Source organism: Bufo bufo, chromosome 1 (assembly GCF_905171765.1).
Source record: "Bufo bufo chromosome 1, aBufBuf1.1, whole genome shotgun sequence".
NCBI classification, from domain to species: Eukaryota; Metazoa; Chordata; class Amphibia; order Anura; family Bufonidae; genus Bufo; species Bufo bufo.
In genome coordinates this window covers 263,680,554-263,698,094 of record NC_053389.1, presented here as the reverse complement: position 1 = coordinate 263,698,094, position 17,541 = coordinate 263,680,554, and the positions used below count along the sequence as shown (strand labels likewise).

Genomic DNA, 17,541 nt, shown 5'->3' with positions numbered 1-17,541 from the left:
TCTGCCAGGGGGACTGTTTGCTGTCTGCGATGTGTCTTTCACAGTGTCATGGCTTCCAATCTTAAGTGAGGAACAAAAAAGGGCACACTCCGAGCAAAATCCTTCCTGTTTGCCCCCAAATAAAGGCACTGATTCATAAATAGTATAGGACCCCCTTCTGGTCTCAAAATTGACTTCCTTTCAGTAAGTGCTCATGCCCATGCTGCGGACTGCAAATAGTGGTCTGCAATGCACGGGTACCGACCGAATGCATGCTGTTTGCGGACCCATTCCCTTGAATGGGTCAAAGATCCGCAAGACACGTTCCGCACTGCAAAAAAATAAACATGTTCTATTTTTCTGCGGTGCATAGGCCCGGACCGAAATCACACGGAAGCAATTTGTAGTGCTACCGAGGGCTTCTGATCCGTGCCTCCGCTCCACTGCATATCTTGTGGATTGCGGACCCATTCCTGTCATCCGCAGTATGGCCTGCACATAGCCGGTGCCCGTATATTGTGGACCCGCTGTGTACAGGCTGTAATGGGGCATGTGAATGAGCCCTAATTTGCATCGGTTTTCAGGAGAAAACCTAGACAAATCTGCAGCAGCTCTGAGCTGGCGGTGAATGCACCTAATATACGACGAGTCCTGCAACTCGCCATAAACTAGTCGCATCCACCGGCTGTGCTGGAGATTTCAGAGACCGGCATAAAACGTCAATCCATGATAAATCTCCCACAATGCTTTTCTATCACTTGCCATATAGACCTGTCTGACCTCCACCCCAGGGTGCAACCTCAGCATCCACACTACACCGGACGCTGCTGCCGCCACCGGGGGAACCGTGACAGCAGTTGCCGCCACGTGTTTAGGAGATTATTAACTTTATTATAATGGAGCCCCCTATACTTCCTGGTCCTGCAGTATCTGCCACCATGTGTTTAGGAGATTATACTTTATTATAATGAGCCCCCTATAGTTCCTGGTCCTGCAGTATCTGCCGCCATGTGTTTAGGAGATTATACTTTATTATAATGAGCCCCCTATACTTCCTGGTCCTGCAGTATCTGCCGCCATGTGTTTAGGAGATTATACTTTATTATAATGAGCCCCCTATAGTTCCTGGTCCTGCAGTTTCTGCCGCCATGTGTTTAGGAGATTATACTTTATTATAATAGTCCCCTATAGTTCCTGGTCCTGCAGCAGCTGCCGCCATGTGTTTAGGAGATTATACTTTATTATAATGAGCCCCCTATAGTTCCTGGTCCTGCAGCAGCTGCCGCCATGTGTTTAGGAGATCATATACTTTATTATAATGTAATCCCCTTTACTTCATGGTCCTGCAGCAGCTGCCGCCATGTGTTTAGGAGATTATACTTTATTATAACGGAGTCCTCTATCCTTCCTGGTCCTGTATCAGCTGCCGCCATGTGTTTAGGAGATCATACACTTTATTATAACGGAGTCCTCTATAATTCTTGGTCCTGCAGCAGCTGCCGCCATGTGTTTAGGAGATCATATACTTTATTATAATAAAGTCCCCTATAGTCCTTGATCCAGCGGCAGCTGCCCCCATGTGTTTAGGAGATCATATACTTTATTATAATGTTGCCCCCTATAGTTCCTGGTCCTGTAGCAGCTGCCCCCATGTGTTTAGGGGATGATACACATTATTATATGCTTGATCAGGAGCTGAGTCTAGTTCTAGAATATTGAGCAGCAACAATCACTCTCATCATAGTCACTGTTTGAGGACAAAATCCAGACAAAAAACAAACACCACAAAATATTGTTTTTCCAATTATTTTTTTATTGGAATAGCAATAAGCAACATTGTAATAAAATATTACTGGCCCTTTAATAAAATAAACAGGGATCACAGTGACTCTCAGGTCAGGCCCGGGGGAGACCACAGGACTTGCTGCGGTCATTCAGACCAGTCCACCACTGTCCTGAGATGAGAGCCACCAGATCCAAAGATCCAGAGGAAGGCGAACAAACCCCCCGGAGAGTTCTACCTCAGGGGGGAAAAAAATTCCTTCCTGACCCCAGATGTGGCGATCGGATAATTCCCTGGATTACATCTGTCCTGCTGCATATTGCTGTATATATGTATCCGGAGCGCTGACCCTGGAAGGAAAGAGACAACCTGCTCCTAAGAGCTTACAATCTAAGATACAATGAATGCCCTGCTCCTAAGAGCTTACAGTCTAATAGTCTAATATACAGTACATGCCCTGATCTTTAGAGCTTACAATCTAATATACAGCAGAAACTCTGCTCCGAAGAGCTTACAATCTAATATACAATTCATGGCCTGCTCCTCAGATCTTACAGTCTAACAATCTCTTACAATCTATAGCACTAAGTGAAGTGTCCTCTTCTGCGTGGACTTGTCCTCTTCTAGCTTTAAAGCTGAAATGACCCAAGATGATTCTGATTTAGAATTTTGTACATTCTGCAGCAGGTGTGATGTCATGAGGTGTTATGCTGTCATGTGCCCTGTGATGTCATGTGGTGTCTATGATGTCATCAGCCTTGTGATCTCATCATAGCTGCCAGCCAAACAATCAAGTACATGATCACCGTCACAGATTTGTAAAGTACCAGTGTCAGGAAAATCTTTCTAGTACTGCACCTGTATAGCACTACATCACAGCACGGCGTGTAAGAGCCACAATATATATTGGTAATTGTCATGGCTCTTATTTAAAGGGATCATTTACCTTCATTACATATCAGCTACTGCTCCATGTGCTAAAGGCCTACACAGGATTCCACACTGGGCTTCCTGGCAGCAATAACCTACTAGTCCCTAGTCACCCCCTTATCCAACAGGACCCAAAGCAGCTGACAGCGGAGAGTTAGAGAAGTGATTAAACACCCCCCCGCCCAGGACCACCCACTTATGGTCAAGGCTTACATTAGCCCTGCCCATTTTGGGCCCAGGAAGGCCCAAATTTGCAGGGACTTTCTCTGAAACAGAGCTTTCACATTGGAGACAGTTGGCAGCCATTCATGTATAGTAATACATAGTTTGTAGGGGGCCATGAAATAAAATCTGTGTCCTGGAGAGGCTGTAACATCCCCCATTGATAACAGCTGATCGCTAAAAAGTTCTCATGTAGAGAAGCGGTTGTCCAGATGGGACAATCTCCGTAAGGCCAGGATCATACATGCCATATTTTGCACTTTTTGAAGGAACAAAACTAAGGGGGAGATTTATCAAACTGGTGTAATGTAGAACTGGCTTAGTGGCCCATAGCAACCAATCAGATTCCATCTTTCAGTTTTCACAGCTCCTTTGGGAAATGAAAGGTGGAATCTGATTGGTTTCTGGTCAACTATACTAGTTCTACTTTACACCAGATTGATAAATCTCCCCCTAATTGCCTAAATACTCACATTTTCCATTAAGTAAGACCAAGGAACATTACTTATACATTTTAATGGCAGAGATATATCTGTGCTTACTTTCACCTAAGGGTTGAATTTGGCTACCCTAGTCCGTTTCTGAATTGACTGGCCATGGACAATTGGTTTGTTTGCACCCCTCCCGGGATCCTTGCCCCAGTTGCCACTCCTTAACTATAGTTCTGGTTAATGGCGCAGTTCTGTACTTCACTGCACACCTTCCAGCTACATGATATGTGAAGGCCTGAGGTCTTAGCATTGAGTGAAGAGCTACATACCTGGATATGTCCTCTTCAAGCTGTCAAGCTCAAGTGACACACAATGGTTCTGGTTTAGAACTTTGGTCATTCTGCACCAATTATGACATCATATGGTGTCTGTGATGTCATGTGCCCTGTGATGTCATCATAAATGCCACTGTTGGCATAGTAACATGGTGTGGCCTGTGATTGCTTACTTAAAGTTAGCAATACTTTTTTTTTGTGTTTCTGTGTACACTGAATGTATGGCTTCCTTCAGAGGTATACACTAATGTTGGGCGAGCATGCTCGTCCAAACACCATTTTGACTCGACCATCGGCGGTGTTCGGCCGAATGCCGCATGTGCTCGAGCGCGATGCTTGAGTCTCCTCCCCGCGCGTTTGTTGGCTAATACGCAGCCATTAAACGTGCAGAGAAGTACTGGCACTCACTGTAATGCCGTAGCCATGTTGGTTACTGGCATTACAGTGATTGGCTGTCCGAAACGCGTCATCGGGTGCTATATAGCACCCGATGACACTTGGTTTGGCTCAGTCTTAGTCAGGGTGAGTTGCAGAAGAAGGGACAGATAGTGTAGGGACAGGAATTGTTTCATTTTTAAGGCAGGGTTTAGTCTTGAAAGGTGTTAGAGACCCAAAAGTCCTTTTAAGAACTATTGTTTTATCTGGCTTCAATATATATTATTAGCGCAACCTGTTTGGCCGCTGCTGCCAGTGACAAAAACTCTGCTACATCTGTTGTTATATTTGCGCATCCTAAATATATGTGACATTTCATTTTTTCTCCACTTGTGACAGGGACATTACCTGCGCTACATCTCCTGTATAACGTTTTACGCATCCTAAATATCTGTGACATTCAGTTTAATTTTTTCGCCGCTGTTGACGGCGACATTACCTGCGCTACATCTCCTGTATAGCGTTTGCCCATCTAAAATATCTGTGACATTCAGTGTAATTTTTTTGCCGCTGGTGACAGTGACATTACCTGTGCTACATCTCCTCTATAATTTTGCGCATCCTCAATATCTGTGACATTCAGTTTAATTTATTTGCGCATACACTTACAAAATCTGCGCTACTCTACGTGTAACATACTTGCAAGCATATATACCATTTAATATGCTCAAGACGAGCAGTAAGGGACGGGGAAGTGGCCGTGCTGCTGATGGTGCACGCAGAGGCTGTGGCGGTGAAACTGTGCCTGCTGCCAGAACACAAGAAACACACTCATCCGTGATACCTAGGCTTTATGTCCCAGTTTGCAGGGCGGCAGAGGACACCACTTTCGAAGTCACACCAGTGCGACCAGGTGGTCGGTTGGATTGCAGCAGATAATACTTCCAGTCGGTTAAGCACCACCTTGTCTTCCACAAAGTCCAGTCTCAGTAGCCAAGAGTCTGGTCAACAGAATCCTCACTCCTTCCTCCCACCATGGATTTTTGGCAAACAAGTTATCCCGCCACTATTTTTCCCGGTGTGCTGTCTCCGCCTTACACCAGCATGTATCCCGTATCATCACCCGTGCCCTTACCAACGCAGTTAAAGGGAAGGTCCACTTAAGGACTGACACATGGACAATGCTTTTGGCCAGGGACGCTACATTTCCCTGACGGCACTCCAACATTGGGGAGACTGGGAACGAGTCATACCCTGGGATGGCACAGGTACTACCGACGCCAAGGATTGCGGGCCCTGCTACCATCAGGATTTCCGCCACCACCTACATTAGTGGCTACAACTTCCCCTTCTCCTCCTCCACCTCCTCCTCCACTTCCACCTCTGAATTCTGATCTTGCAGCACCAGTCAGCCATCAGTCATTAGCAGGAAGCAGTGTAGCACTGCAGTGGGGAAGCGGCAACAGGCCGTGCTTAAACTGATCTACTTAGGGGACAAACAGCACACCGCCGCAGAGCTATGGCAGGGGATAAGGAACCAGACTGAGCTGTGGCTCTCATCACTCGACCTACAATCAGGGATGGTTGTGTCTGATAATGGCTGTAACTTGGTGGCGGCTTTTGAACTCGGCAAGCTCACACACATACCAATGCCTAGCCCACGTTTTTAACTTAGTGGTTCAGCGGTTTCTCAAAACCTACCCCAATTTGCCTTAGCTACTGGTGAAGGTGTGCCGCGTGTGTGCCCATTTTCGAAAGTCATCTACAGCTACTGCCGGTCTGGCAACGCTGCAGCAGCCCTTGCAATTGCCAGCTCACCGACCATTGTGCGACGTGAGCATGCGCTGGAACTCCACATTCCACATGTTGGCCAGGCTTTGTGAGCAGCAGAGGGCAGTAGTGGAATACCAGCTGCAACATGGTCGTCGCCTTTCCAGTCAGCTTCCGCTCTTTACAAGCGACGAGTGGGCATGGATGTCTGACCTCTGTGAGGTTTTACGCAACTTTGAGGAATAAAAGCAATGGAGCGAGGCGCAGACATAGCGCAGGGCGTACTGACTTAGGGGGAAGACTGTAGGCTAGTAAGGGGTTAATGATGCTGGGTTGGTGTATGGTTGGGGGCTGGGCTGCTGGACGGAGTGGGGGAGCTGGTAATTTTGCGGGCTGTATATAAATAACTGAGGGAGGGGCTACTGGTCAGTTGCCAGCTTGAGCCAGCGAGTTTTTGTGGTCATGGCATCCATGGATGAGCTTTTGGCGTCGGTGCGGGCTGCGGTGGAGTTGCATGGTATGGACTTTCTTCAGCAGACCATCCAGGCTGCTCTTAACCCCCCCCCCCCCCTCCGCCTCCGGTTGCGTCCGCTCGCGCTGTCAGGGCCAGGAGATCTGTCCCCCCTGAGCGCTTGAGCCCTGAATCCACCCCTCGGGTCCGCCGACGTATCAGGAGCCCCGCCAGGGACCCTCCGCTGCGGTCTGAGGTGTCTGTAGCCGGTCGGGCCCTCAGGCGCAGCGGGAGGAATCCGGGATCGCGTGGCGGGCCGGCGGGAGAGGGCCGGGTTCGTCCCAGGCCTGTTTCCCATGTTACACGGGGGAGAGTGGGATCGCCTGCCGCGGCATCCCCGCGAGATGCTCCGCGCGGGGAGCGAGCCAGGAAGGCCTTACCTGATCCTGGAGGAAGCAGTGCGGCCGGGCCGTCTTCCGGCTCGGGCCTTCGTGCGGCTGAATTTTCTGATGTGTCGGCGCTGCGGCGGATGGATACAGGCCGGCAGCTGAGGAGTGAGGTGTCCAGGGAGAGCGCAGGAGCTGGTGTTGAAGTGGATGCGTCGCGGCCCCTAGTGGTGGGCCGGCGTCATTGCACCCAAAATGTTAATGAAAGGGATACTGTGGCTCTGCCCCTTGAGCAGGGGCATGGAGAGGCGGCTTGCAGTACAGCTGCTGCAGAGCCTCTTCAGTTGCAAGCAGGAAGAATGGACAGCCTGCGGCCGAGTGATCCGGCCCACACATCAAGGAGTAGGAGTATTACCCTCCCCTCTAGTCATCTGCTGGAGGGGGAGGCGTCACAGTTGGAGGAGGGAGAACTGGATCCGGGAGCGGACGTCACGGCAGACGGAAGAGATATTTCCACTCTGGACGTCGCCGTGCCCTGCGGAGCAAGCACGCCGGTGGGAGTGTCTTTGAGCGGATCCGCGGCTGCCGGAGGATCCATCCGGGGACGGCCAGGTGAGATGACGTCGTGTCAGATGATGGTTGGGGGTCCAGTACAGCATAGTGGGGGGGGGGGGCGGATGTTTTAGCTCGGGAGGTACTGTCTGGTATGCTGTCTTTGCTTTCACGGCTGGGGACCGGGGCGCCTGTCTCTCCGGCGTCTGTTTGGGGGTCCACTCAGGCGTTGGGGGCGTTGGATCAAGGGATGGTGCAGGGTTCTGGTGGTTCCGGGGTGAGTGTATCCGCTGTTGGTTCGCAGGCCTCAGGTTCAGGGGCGGTGGCGGGTGTTAGAAGTGATGTGGGGGATGGAGTTCGGTTGGCGGATGCCGCAAAGGGGGAGATATATGTGTGTTTTGAGGGGCCGCTGGGGGCTCACTTGAAGCAGGAAATTAGGGACAAGATTTGGAAGGATGAATATGTGGAAATATTCTCATTGCTTCCGTTGGAAAAATTTAATTTAGATAGGGGTAAACCTGATGAGAGTAAGAAAGAGGAGGAAGAACGGAGGCGGTATAGATTGATCCCGCGTACGTTTCAGAACTGGCTTCAGGCCTTTGTGATTCTGGCCAGTTTGGTTGGGGAGAAATCACCAGAACATTGCTCTGCACTGTTCTGCTATATGGATGCGATAGGGGAGGCTCATCGGACTTATGGGGGTGTGGGGTGGCTTAGGTATGATGAGCAGTTCCGGTAGCGGAAGGCGGTCAGGCCCAGCATACGATGGGATCATAAGGACATTGGTCTCTGGATGCGGCTGATGGCGGCGCCTAGGGGAGGTTCTCAGCCCTTTCGGGGAGCGGCCGGGGGTCCCTCGGCCTCGGAGCTGCAAGGAGGAAGTAGAAAGGGTTGTTGCTGGCAGTTTAATGAAGGACATTGCAGGTTCTTGTCAGACTGACGGTACAAGCATGAGTGCTCCGGTTGCGGTGGTTCCCACAGTTTGTCGCGGTGTTTCCGGCGAGGGAGGGGTAAGGGACCCGAGGCTACGCAGAAGAGGGGTGACGCCGGTGAGGGTGGAAGAGATGGCCCCCTATTTAAGGAAGTATCCAAATAGGGAGGTGGCTCGGTTGTTGTTGGCGGGGTTTACGGAAGGTTTCGTGATTCCGTGTAGTTTAGTTGGGCCGAGTGTATTGGATAGGAATTTGAACTCGGCATTGCGCCATCTGGGTGTGGTAATGGAGAAGATTGAGAAGGAGGTTGTGGCGGGCAGGGTTGTAGGCCCCTTTAAGGAGTGTCCTTTGCCTGATTTGTGGGTCTCCCCGTTGGGTTTGGTGCCTAAGAAGGAGCCCAATAAGTTTAGGTTGATTCATCATTTGTCCTATCCGCAAGGGGGGTCTGTGAATGATGGGATTGCTGATGAGTTGTGTTCTGTGTCCTACACGTCGTTTGATGCGGCGGTGCGTTGGGTGAGGCGTTTCGGGCAGGGCGCCTTGCTCGCTAAAACGGACATTGAGGCTGCTTTTCGGTTGTTGCCCATCCACCCGGATAGCTTGCATTTACTTGGTTTCCAATGGGAAGGTTGTTTTTATGTGGATTGTTGTTTGCCGATGGGCTGCGCAATTTCTTGTTCATTGTTTGAATCGTTCAGTTCGTTTTTGGAGTGGGTAGTGAAACAGGAGTCAGGGTGGAATTCAGTATTGCATTACCTGGACGATTTTTTGTTCTTAGGTCCGGCTGAATCCAGGGTGTGTGCTGTTCTGTTGCATACGATGGAGCGTGTGGCGGCTAGGTTTGGGATCCCTTTAGCGGGTGAAAAAACAGAGGGTCCTTCCACTGTATTGACGTTTTTGGGGATTGAGATTGACAGCATGGCCATGAAATGTCGGCTACCTGACAACAAGGTGTCTGATTTGTTGGCTGAGGTTGTCTTCCTACGAAGGGCCAAAAAGGTCCAGCTCAAACGGGTGCAGTCGGTCTTGGGCAAACTGAATTTCGCTTGTCGTATTTTGCCGATGGGACGTGTTTTTTGTCGGCGTTTGGCGTTGGCTACTGCGGGTGTTGCTGCACCGTTTCATTACTTGCGGTTACCGGCTGAGGTAAAGGAGGACTTGGCGGTTTGGGAGAGCTTTCTTGGGGAGTTTAATGGGCGGTCTATGTGGATGGAAGAGGCGATTAGTAGTGTGGATTTGGAATTATTTTCGGATGCGGCAGGTTCGTTTGGATATGGTGTTTTTTGTCAGGGGCAATGGAGTGCGGAGGCATGGCCGGAAGAGTGGAGACGGGCTGGTGTCCTCGGCAACTTGGTGTTGTTGGAGCTTTTCCCTATTGTTTTGGCTACGGAGTTGTGGGGGGAATGGCTTAGGAATCGGCGGGTGCGTTTCTACTGTGATAATTTGGGTGTGGTGCAGGCGATTAATAGTCAGACAGCCAACTCTCCGCCGGTGTTGAATTTATTAAGGCATTTGGTGTTGAGGGGTTTGCGGCTGAATGCATGTTTTGTTGCTGTGCATGTTCCTGGGGTAGATAACTCACTTGCTGATTCCCTTTCTCGTTTCCAGTGGGATCGCTTTCGCAGCTTGGCGCCGGGTGCCGAAGTCCGGGGGTTACCCTGTCCCCAGTGGCTCTGGAGCGTGGCCTTGGGGTGTCAGCTGATCTGATTAGGCAGTCGCTTAGTAGAGGTACGTGGGCGGCCTACTCGGCAGTGTGGGTTTTGTGGGAGGAATTGATAGAGCAGGTAGGTGGTTGTAGTTCGGATGATGATTTCCGGACGTTATTGGTTTTTTGGGTGGGTTCGTGTTATGCGGCAGGTCTGTCTTTCTCGGTGGTGTCAAAGAGGGTTGCGGCTGTGGCTTTCTGGTTGCACTGGCGGGGTCTGGCGGATGTTTCTAAGTGTTTTGGGGTTCGGCAGGCATTGAAGGGTTACCGTCGTGGGTTGATTCGGAGGGACACTAGAAGGCCAGTGTCTTTTGCGGTGTTGCAGTTGTTGTGGGAGAGGGCGGAGTCGGTTTGTGTGTCGGCATTTGAGGTGTTGTTGTTAGGGCTGCGTTTTCGCTAGCCTTTTTTGGAGCGTTTCGTATTTCTGAATTGGTAGCAGCTAGTGCTCGGGTGGTGGAGGTTTGTTGTTGGAAGATGTACTGTTGTTGGAAGACGGTTTGCGGTGCGTAATACGCAAGTCTAAAACTGATCAGGAAGGTAGAGGTGTGGTTTTGTGGCTTCGGCAATTGGTGGGGTCGGTACTTTGTCCAGTGCGCTGCGTTGAGGAATATCTGGGAGTGCGGCCGCATGTATCGGGTGCATTGTTGGTTCATCAGGTCGGGTTGCGGTTGTCTCGCTTTCAATTCATATCTGTTTTTAGGAAGTGTTTGTTGGCGGCGGGTTTGCCTGTTAATGATTATGCTTCCCACTCCTTTCGGATTGGGGCAGCAACTGAAGCGGCCAGGTGGGGGCTGGGTGAAGATGTTATCAAGCGTATTGGTCGCTGGGAGTCGGATTGTTTTCAATCATATATTCGACCTCATCTTTTATGAATGACTGTTGGGCGGGTCTTTTGTGAGTGAAGAGTGTTGGTGTTCTGGATCTGTTATGAATATGTTTATTTTTTGTTACAGGGGCAGCGCCTTGTCTGGCATGGATTTTCGGGCACTCGTACGTCCATTGGGGGGCCTTACGTGCGGATGTCAGGCGGAACGGACACCAATTGGGTTTCCCGACGGATGAGTTGGTAATCAGGTGGATTGGGTTGAGGGGGCTCCTTTGGGGTCGGGTGTTGCCTGAAATTCAGGTTAATGCCACTTTAGATCGGCCGCCTGATATCTTAGTGCTCCATGTTGGGGGCAACGATCTGGGTGTGAGGCGATCTCGGGATGTGATCCGGGACATTAAGTTGGATGTGCTGCGCTTATTGTCGGATTTTCCGGATTTGTTGATTGTTTGATCAGAGGTGGTTGCGAGACGTTGCTGGCGGTTGGCCAGGTCGGTGGAGCGTATCAATAAAGCCCGGGCAAAATTGAATAAGGCAAGGTGGTTTGGTAGTGCGTCACCGGGAATTGGAGGCGGCGTCGCCTCAATTCTTGAGAGAGGATGGTGTGCACCTGAATGACGTTGGCATAGACATGTGGGCATTGGGTATTCAGGAGGGTTTGGAGACTGCCCTTAAGGTATGGCGGGACGCCCACAGGTGAGGTGTCACCGGTGGTCGTTTGGTGGCTGCTTGATATGGGATCCTGGGGGAGCAATTCAATGGTTAAGAGATGCAGGACATGTTGGAGCCTGCATCTCATATGGTTTGTTAATACCGAGGATGGGGCTCCTGTTTGGGCTACAAGCCCTACAGGAGGGATACTGGTATACTTCAAGGAGTTGGTGCCCTTGGGTCGGTGAGTGCGGCCAAGGGTAAGCTTGAAGTACGAGGTGAGGCGGTGAAGGAGGATACTGCTAGTTTGGGTTGCCCTCCAGGATCCTTGTTACGGTGCAGTAGGTGATAATGTTGAGGGATGTTTAATAAGTGCCTGCTGTTATTATTATTCATGTTATATGGTGAAAGATGTTGCTTTAATGTGTGGAATAATAAAGTTTGGCCGTCATGGTCATTTTACCAAGCAAGTAGGTGTTGGTGTGATTATTTAAAGGGGATCTGGGTAGGTATCAGTAGACGGAGGAAATTCTTCCATCCTATTAAGTCATCAACACAGATGGTGAGCGGCAAAGCTGCTATTATCAGCGTAACATCCCACTTCTGTGTCTATTCAAACGCTTGCTGCTCACAATGAAGGCGGACGCTTTGCATGTGGAAGAGGTGGAAATGGGGAAAGACAGTACACAGGGTGATAGCCAGACCACCCTCCGTTCGTCTTCTCGGCGCAAATTGGATGATGAGGAGGAGGAGAAGCTGGAGACGGTTGCCTCCTCTACAGAGGGTAGTACCCATAGCAATCTGATCAGTGTGGATGGGCCGAAGAGGAGAAAGAGGAGGAGGAGATTGAGAGTCATCCTCCTGATGAGGACAGCGAAGTCTTGTCTGTCTGGGTCTCTGGCACACATGGCGGACTTTGTTATGCTGCCTTTCCCGTGACCCTCGCGTTATACGCATTTTGGCCAACATGGATTACTGGTTGTTCACCTTTCTCGCCCCCCGCTACAAAGAGAACTTCTCATCTCTTATTCCTGTGGTGGATAGGACTAGCAAAATGGTGCAATACCAGAAGGTCCTTGGGGATAAATTGCTTCAAAAATTACCAGCTGACAACATTGGCGGCAGAGTACGTAGTTCCTTGGGCAACCGAGGAGGGGAGACGAGGGAAACACACTGCAGTTCCAACAGAGGCAGGGCAATACTCTCCAAAGCCTGGGACAGTTCATGAAACCCCGCCAGCACCCTCACCCTGATGCGCGGCCTAGTGTCACAAGAAGGGAAAAGTTTTAGAAGATGGTGAAGGAGTACGTAGCAGACCGTGTTAGCGTCCTCAGTGATCTCTTTGCGCTATACGCCTTGGAGGTGCTGGCCTGCCCTGCCGCCAGTGTTTTCTCTGAGCGGGTATTTAGTGCTGCCGGGGGCATAATAACTGATAAGTGCATCCGCCTGTCAACTGAAAATGCTGACAGGTTAACTCTTATCAAAATAAACAAGGCCTGGATTGCCCCTGACTGCTCTACTCCACCAGAGGAAAGCGGCTGACCATAAAGGCACTTTAAATGTGTTTTTATGGTGTATTGAATACACTGTATTCCCATGCACCCCTTCCACCACAAACAAGGGTATATGGTTGAATCTTCCTTTTATCGTCCTCGTCCTCATTCTCCATCATATCAACATGCTTATTAGGTTGCCCTCGCTCTTAATATTTTAGAGGGTTAGCTCAGCAGCAGATCCTCAACCCTAATGTTTTAGATGGTCAGATCAGCTGCAGGCCCTCGCCCCTAATATTTTAGATGGTCAGCCCAGCAGCAGACCCTCACCCCTAATGTTTTAGAGGGTCAGATCAGCAGCAGGCCCTCGCCACTAATGATTTAGATGGTCAGCCCAGCAGCAGACCCTAACCCCTAATGTTTTAGATGGTCAGATCAGCTGCAGGCCCTCGCCACTAATGATTTAGATGGTCAGCCTGGCAGCAGACCTTCACCCCTAATGTTTTAGATGGTCAGATCAGCAGCAGGCCCTCACCACTAATGATTTAGATGGTCAGCCCAGCAGCAGATCCTCACTCCTAATGTTTTAAAGGGTCAAATCAGCTGCAGGCCCTCGCCCCTAATGTTTTAGAGGGTCAGATCAGCTGCAGGCCCTCGCCCATAATGTTTTAGATGGTCAGCCCAGGAGCAAACCCTCACCCCTAATATTTTAGAGGGTCACCAGCAGGCCATTGCTCCTAATGTTTTTGAGGGTCACCAGCAGGCCATCAATCATAATTTTTCAAGGGTGTGTATGATGCCCTCCTTTATGTGTAATAAAGGGTGTAGTGGAGTACCGGTTCCTTGTCATTTTTGGAAGCCCTTTCACTTAGTGCATAGTGTAGGAGTCCCACTACCTGAACAATTGTACCACAATGTGAGCGAGGCCCTCCTTTATGTGATATACAGGTTGTATCGAGGTGCCTCTTCCTTGTAGTTTTTGGCAGCACTTACACTTTATATAAAAGTAAATATATAGGAAAGAATGTTTCCTAACAATTTTTCCTCTAAAATCTTATTTCTTCGGTTTTCTGTGTATTATTGTCAGTCTCTAAAAGTGGCGTACTACTTGGACAACATCATTCCCAGCAGCGACCTGGGAGTCCAAGATACATCCAGACATCCTCCCCATGCTGTTCCCAAACCATTTCAATGGTGTTTCCATCAATTTCTGACCTGTGAACCAGACACCCTCCCCTCTTCAGAGCAGGGGGTACCTGGTTTAATGCTCTGGTTCTCCCATTGACTTCCATTGTGCTCGGGTTCTCTGTGGAGAACCCGAGCATCCCGAGGTGTTTTACTTGAGCACCTGAGCACTTTGGTGCTCGATCTACACTAGTAAACACTCATGACATATAAGTGTTCGCACTGCTATCAAAAGCTTTCACCTGGAGCTTCTCCAGCTCTGATAGGAAGAGTAGTACAACATGCAGAACGATTCTATACGTCAGAGCGACAGACATCCCACTGGAATCCTGACGGACCCAATTATAAGTCATCGGGATCTGCCAGGGGGATTGTTTGCTGTCTGCGATGTGTCTTTCACGGTGTCATGGCTTCCAATCTTAAGTGAGGAACAAAAAAGGGCACACTCCGAGCAAAATCCTTCCTGTTTGCCCCCAAATAATGGCACTGATTCATAAATAGTATAGGAGCCCCTTCAGCAGATGCTCAAATTTCTGGTCTCAAAATTGACTTCCTTTCAGTAAGTGCTCATGCCCATGAGCGTGTGTGACCTGTGCCCATGCTGCTGACTGCAAAAAGTGTTCTGCAATGCACGGGTACCGACCGAGTGCACGCTGTTTGCGGACCCATTCCCTTGAATGGGTCAACGATCTGCAAGACACGTTCCGCACTGCAAAAAAATAGAACATGTTCTATTTTTCTGCGGTGCATAGGCACGGACTGAAATCACACGGAAGCGATTTGTAGTGCTACCGAGGGCTTCTGATCCGTGCCTCCGCTCCACTGCATATCTTGTGGATTGCGGACCCATTAAATTCATCCGCAGTATGGCCTGCACACAGACGGTGCCCGTATATTGTGGACCCTGCTGTGTACAGGCTGCAATATGGGCATGGGGCACTTGTGAATGAGCCCTAATTCGCATCGGTTTTCAGGAGAAAACCTAGACAAATCTGCAGCAGCTCTGAGCTGGCGGTGAATGCACCTAATATACGACGAGGCCTGCAACTCGCCATAAACTAGTCGCATCCACCGGCTGTGCTGGAGATTTCAGAGACCGGCATAAAATGTCAATCTATGATAAATCTCCCACAATGCTTTTCTATCACTCGCCATATAGACCTGTCTGACCTCCACCCCAGGGTGCAACCTCAGCATCCACACTACACCGGACGCTGCTGCCGCCACCGGGAGAACCGTGACAGCAGCTGCGGCCACGTGTTTAGGAGATTATTAACTTTATTATAATGGAGCCCCCTATAGTCCCTGGTCCTGCAGTATCTGCCGCCATGTGTTTAGGAGATTATTAACTTTATTATAATGGAGCCCCTTATAGTCCCTGGTCTTGCAGTATCTGCCGCCATGTGTTTAGGAGATTATACTTTATTATAATGAGCCCCCTATAGTTCCTGGTCCTGCAGCAGCTGCCGCCATGTGTTTAGGAGATCATATACTTTATTATAATGGAGCCCCCTATAGTTCCTGGTCCTGCAGCAGCTGCCCCCATGTGTTTAGGGGATGATACACATTATTATATACTTGATCAGGAGCTGAGTCTAGTTCTAGAATATTGAGCAGCAACAATCACTCTCATCATAGTCACTGTTTGAGGACAAAATCCAGACAAAAAACAAACACCACAAAATATTGTTTTTCCAATTATTTTTTTATTGGAATAGCAATAAGCAACATTGTAATAAAATATTACTGGCCCTTTAATTAAACAGGGATCACAGTGACTCTCAGGTCAGGCCCGGGGGAGACCACAGGACTTGCTGCGGTCATTCAGACCAGTCCACCACTGTCCTGAGATGAGAGCCACCGGATCCAAAGATCCAGAGGAAGGCGAACAAACCCCCCGGAGAGTTCTACCTCAGGGGGGAAAAAAATTCCTTCCTGACCCCAGATGTGGCGATCGGATTTCTCCCTGGATTACATCTGTCCTGCTGCATATTGCTGTATATATGTATGTAATATAAAGCTCCGGAGAGCTGACCCTGGAAGGAAAGAGACAACCTGCTCCTAAGAGCTTACAATCTAATAGTCTAATATACAGTACATGCCCTGATCTTTAGAGCTTACAATCTAATATACAGTACAAACTCTGCTCCGAAGAGCTTACAATCTAATATACAATTCATGGCCTGCTCCTCAGATCTTACAGTCTAACAATCTCTTACAATCTATAGCACTAAGTGAAGTGTCCTCTTCTGCGTGGACTTGTCCTCTTCTAGCTTTAAAGCTGAAATGACCCAAGATGATTCTGATTTAGAATTTTGTACATTCTGCAGCAGGTGTGATGTCATGAGGTGTTATGCTGTCATGTGCCCTGTGATGTCATGTGGTGTCTATGATGTCATCAGCCTTGTGATCTCATCAGAGCTGCCAGCCAAACAATCAAGTACATGATCACCGTCACAGATTTGTAAAGTACCAGTGTCAGGAAAATCTTTCTAGTACTGCACCTGTATAGCACTACATCACAGCACGGCGTGTAAGAGCCACAATATATATTGGTAATTGTCATGGCTCTTATTTAAAGGGATCATTTACCTTCATTACATCAGCTACTGCTCCATGTGCTAAAGGCCTACACAGGATTCCACACTGGGCTTCCTGGCAGCAATAACCTACTAGTCCCTAGTCACCCCCTTATCCAACAGGACCCAAAGCAGCTGACAGCAGAGAGTTAGAGAAGTGAATAAACACCCCAAACCCGCCCAGGACCACTTATGGTCAAGGCTTACATTAGCCCTGCCCATTTTGGGCTCAGGAAGGCCCAAATTTGCAGGGACTTTCTCTGAAACAGGCCTTTCACATTGGAGACAGTTGGCAGCCATTCATGTATAGTATTATCATAGTTTGTAAGGGGCCATGAAATAAAATCTGTGTTCTGGAGAGGCTGTAACATCCCCCATTGATAACAGCTGATCGCTAAGAAGTTCTCATGTAGAGAAGCGGTTGTCCAGATGGGACAATCTCCGTAAGGCCAGGATCATACATGCCATATTTTGCACTTTATGAAGGAACAAAACTAAAGGGGAGATTTATCAAACTGGTGTAAAGTAGAACCGGCTTAGTGGCCCATAGCAACCAATCAGATTCCACCTTTCAGTTTTCACAGCTCCTTTGGGAAATAAAAGGTGTAATCTCCCCCTAAGTGCCCAGATGCTCACATTTTCCATAAAGTAAGACCAAGGAACATTTCTTATACAGTTTTTGGGGGGTTACTGGCAGAGATATATCTGTGCTTACTTTCACCTAAGGGTTCAATTTGGCTACCCTAGTCCCGTTTCTGAATTGCCTGGCCATGGCCAATTGGTTTGTTTGCACCCCTCCCGGGATCCTTGCCCCAGTTGCTACTCCTTAACTATAGTTCTGGTTAATGGCGCAGTTCTGTACTTCACTGCACACCCTCCAGCTACACGATATGTGAAGGCCTGAGTTCTTAGCATTGAGTGAAGAGCTACATACCTGGATATGTCCTCTTCAAGCT

General features: G+C 49.2%; 1 protein-coding gene and 1 long non-coding RNA gene across 2 annotated transcripts in view; one reads left to right on the top strand and one right to left on the bottom strand.

The window, feature by feature from the left end:
* Positions 1 to 17,541, top strand: part of SULT4A1 (sulfotransferase family 4A member 1) — a 123,878-nt gene that overhangs the window by 84,331 nt on the left and 22,006 nt on the right. The gene's annotated exons all lie outside the window — the stretch shown is intronic.
* Positions 3,050 to 16,080, bottom strand: LOC121006939. Its single transcript, XR_005780387.1, has 3 exons — positions 15,810 to 16,080; positions 3,608 to 3,614; positions 3,050 to 3,059 (listed from the first exon to the last, which is right to left on the bottom strand). It is a non-coding gene; the product is annotated as an uncharacterized LOC121006939 (long non-coding RNA).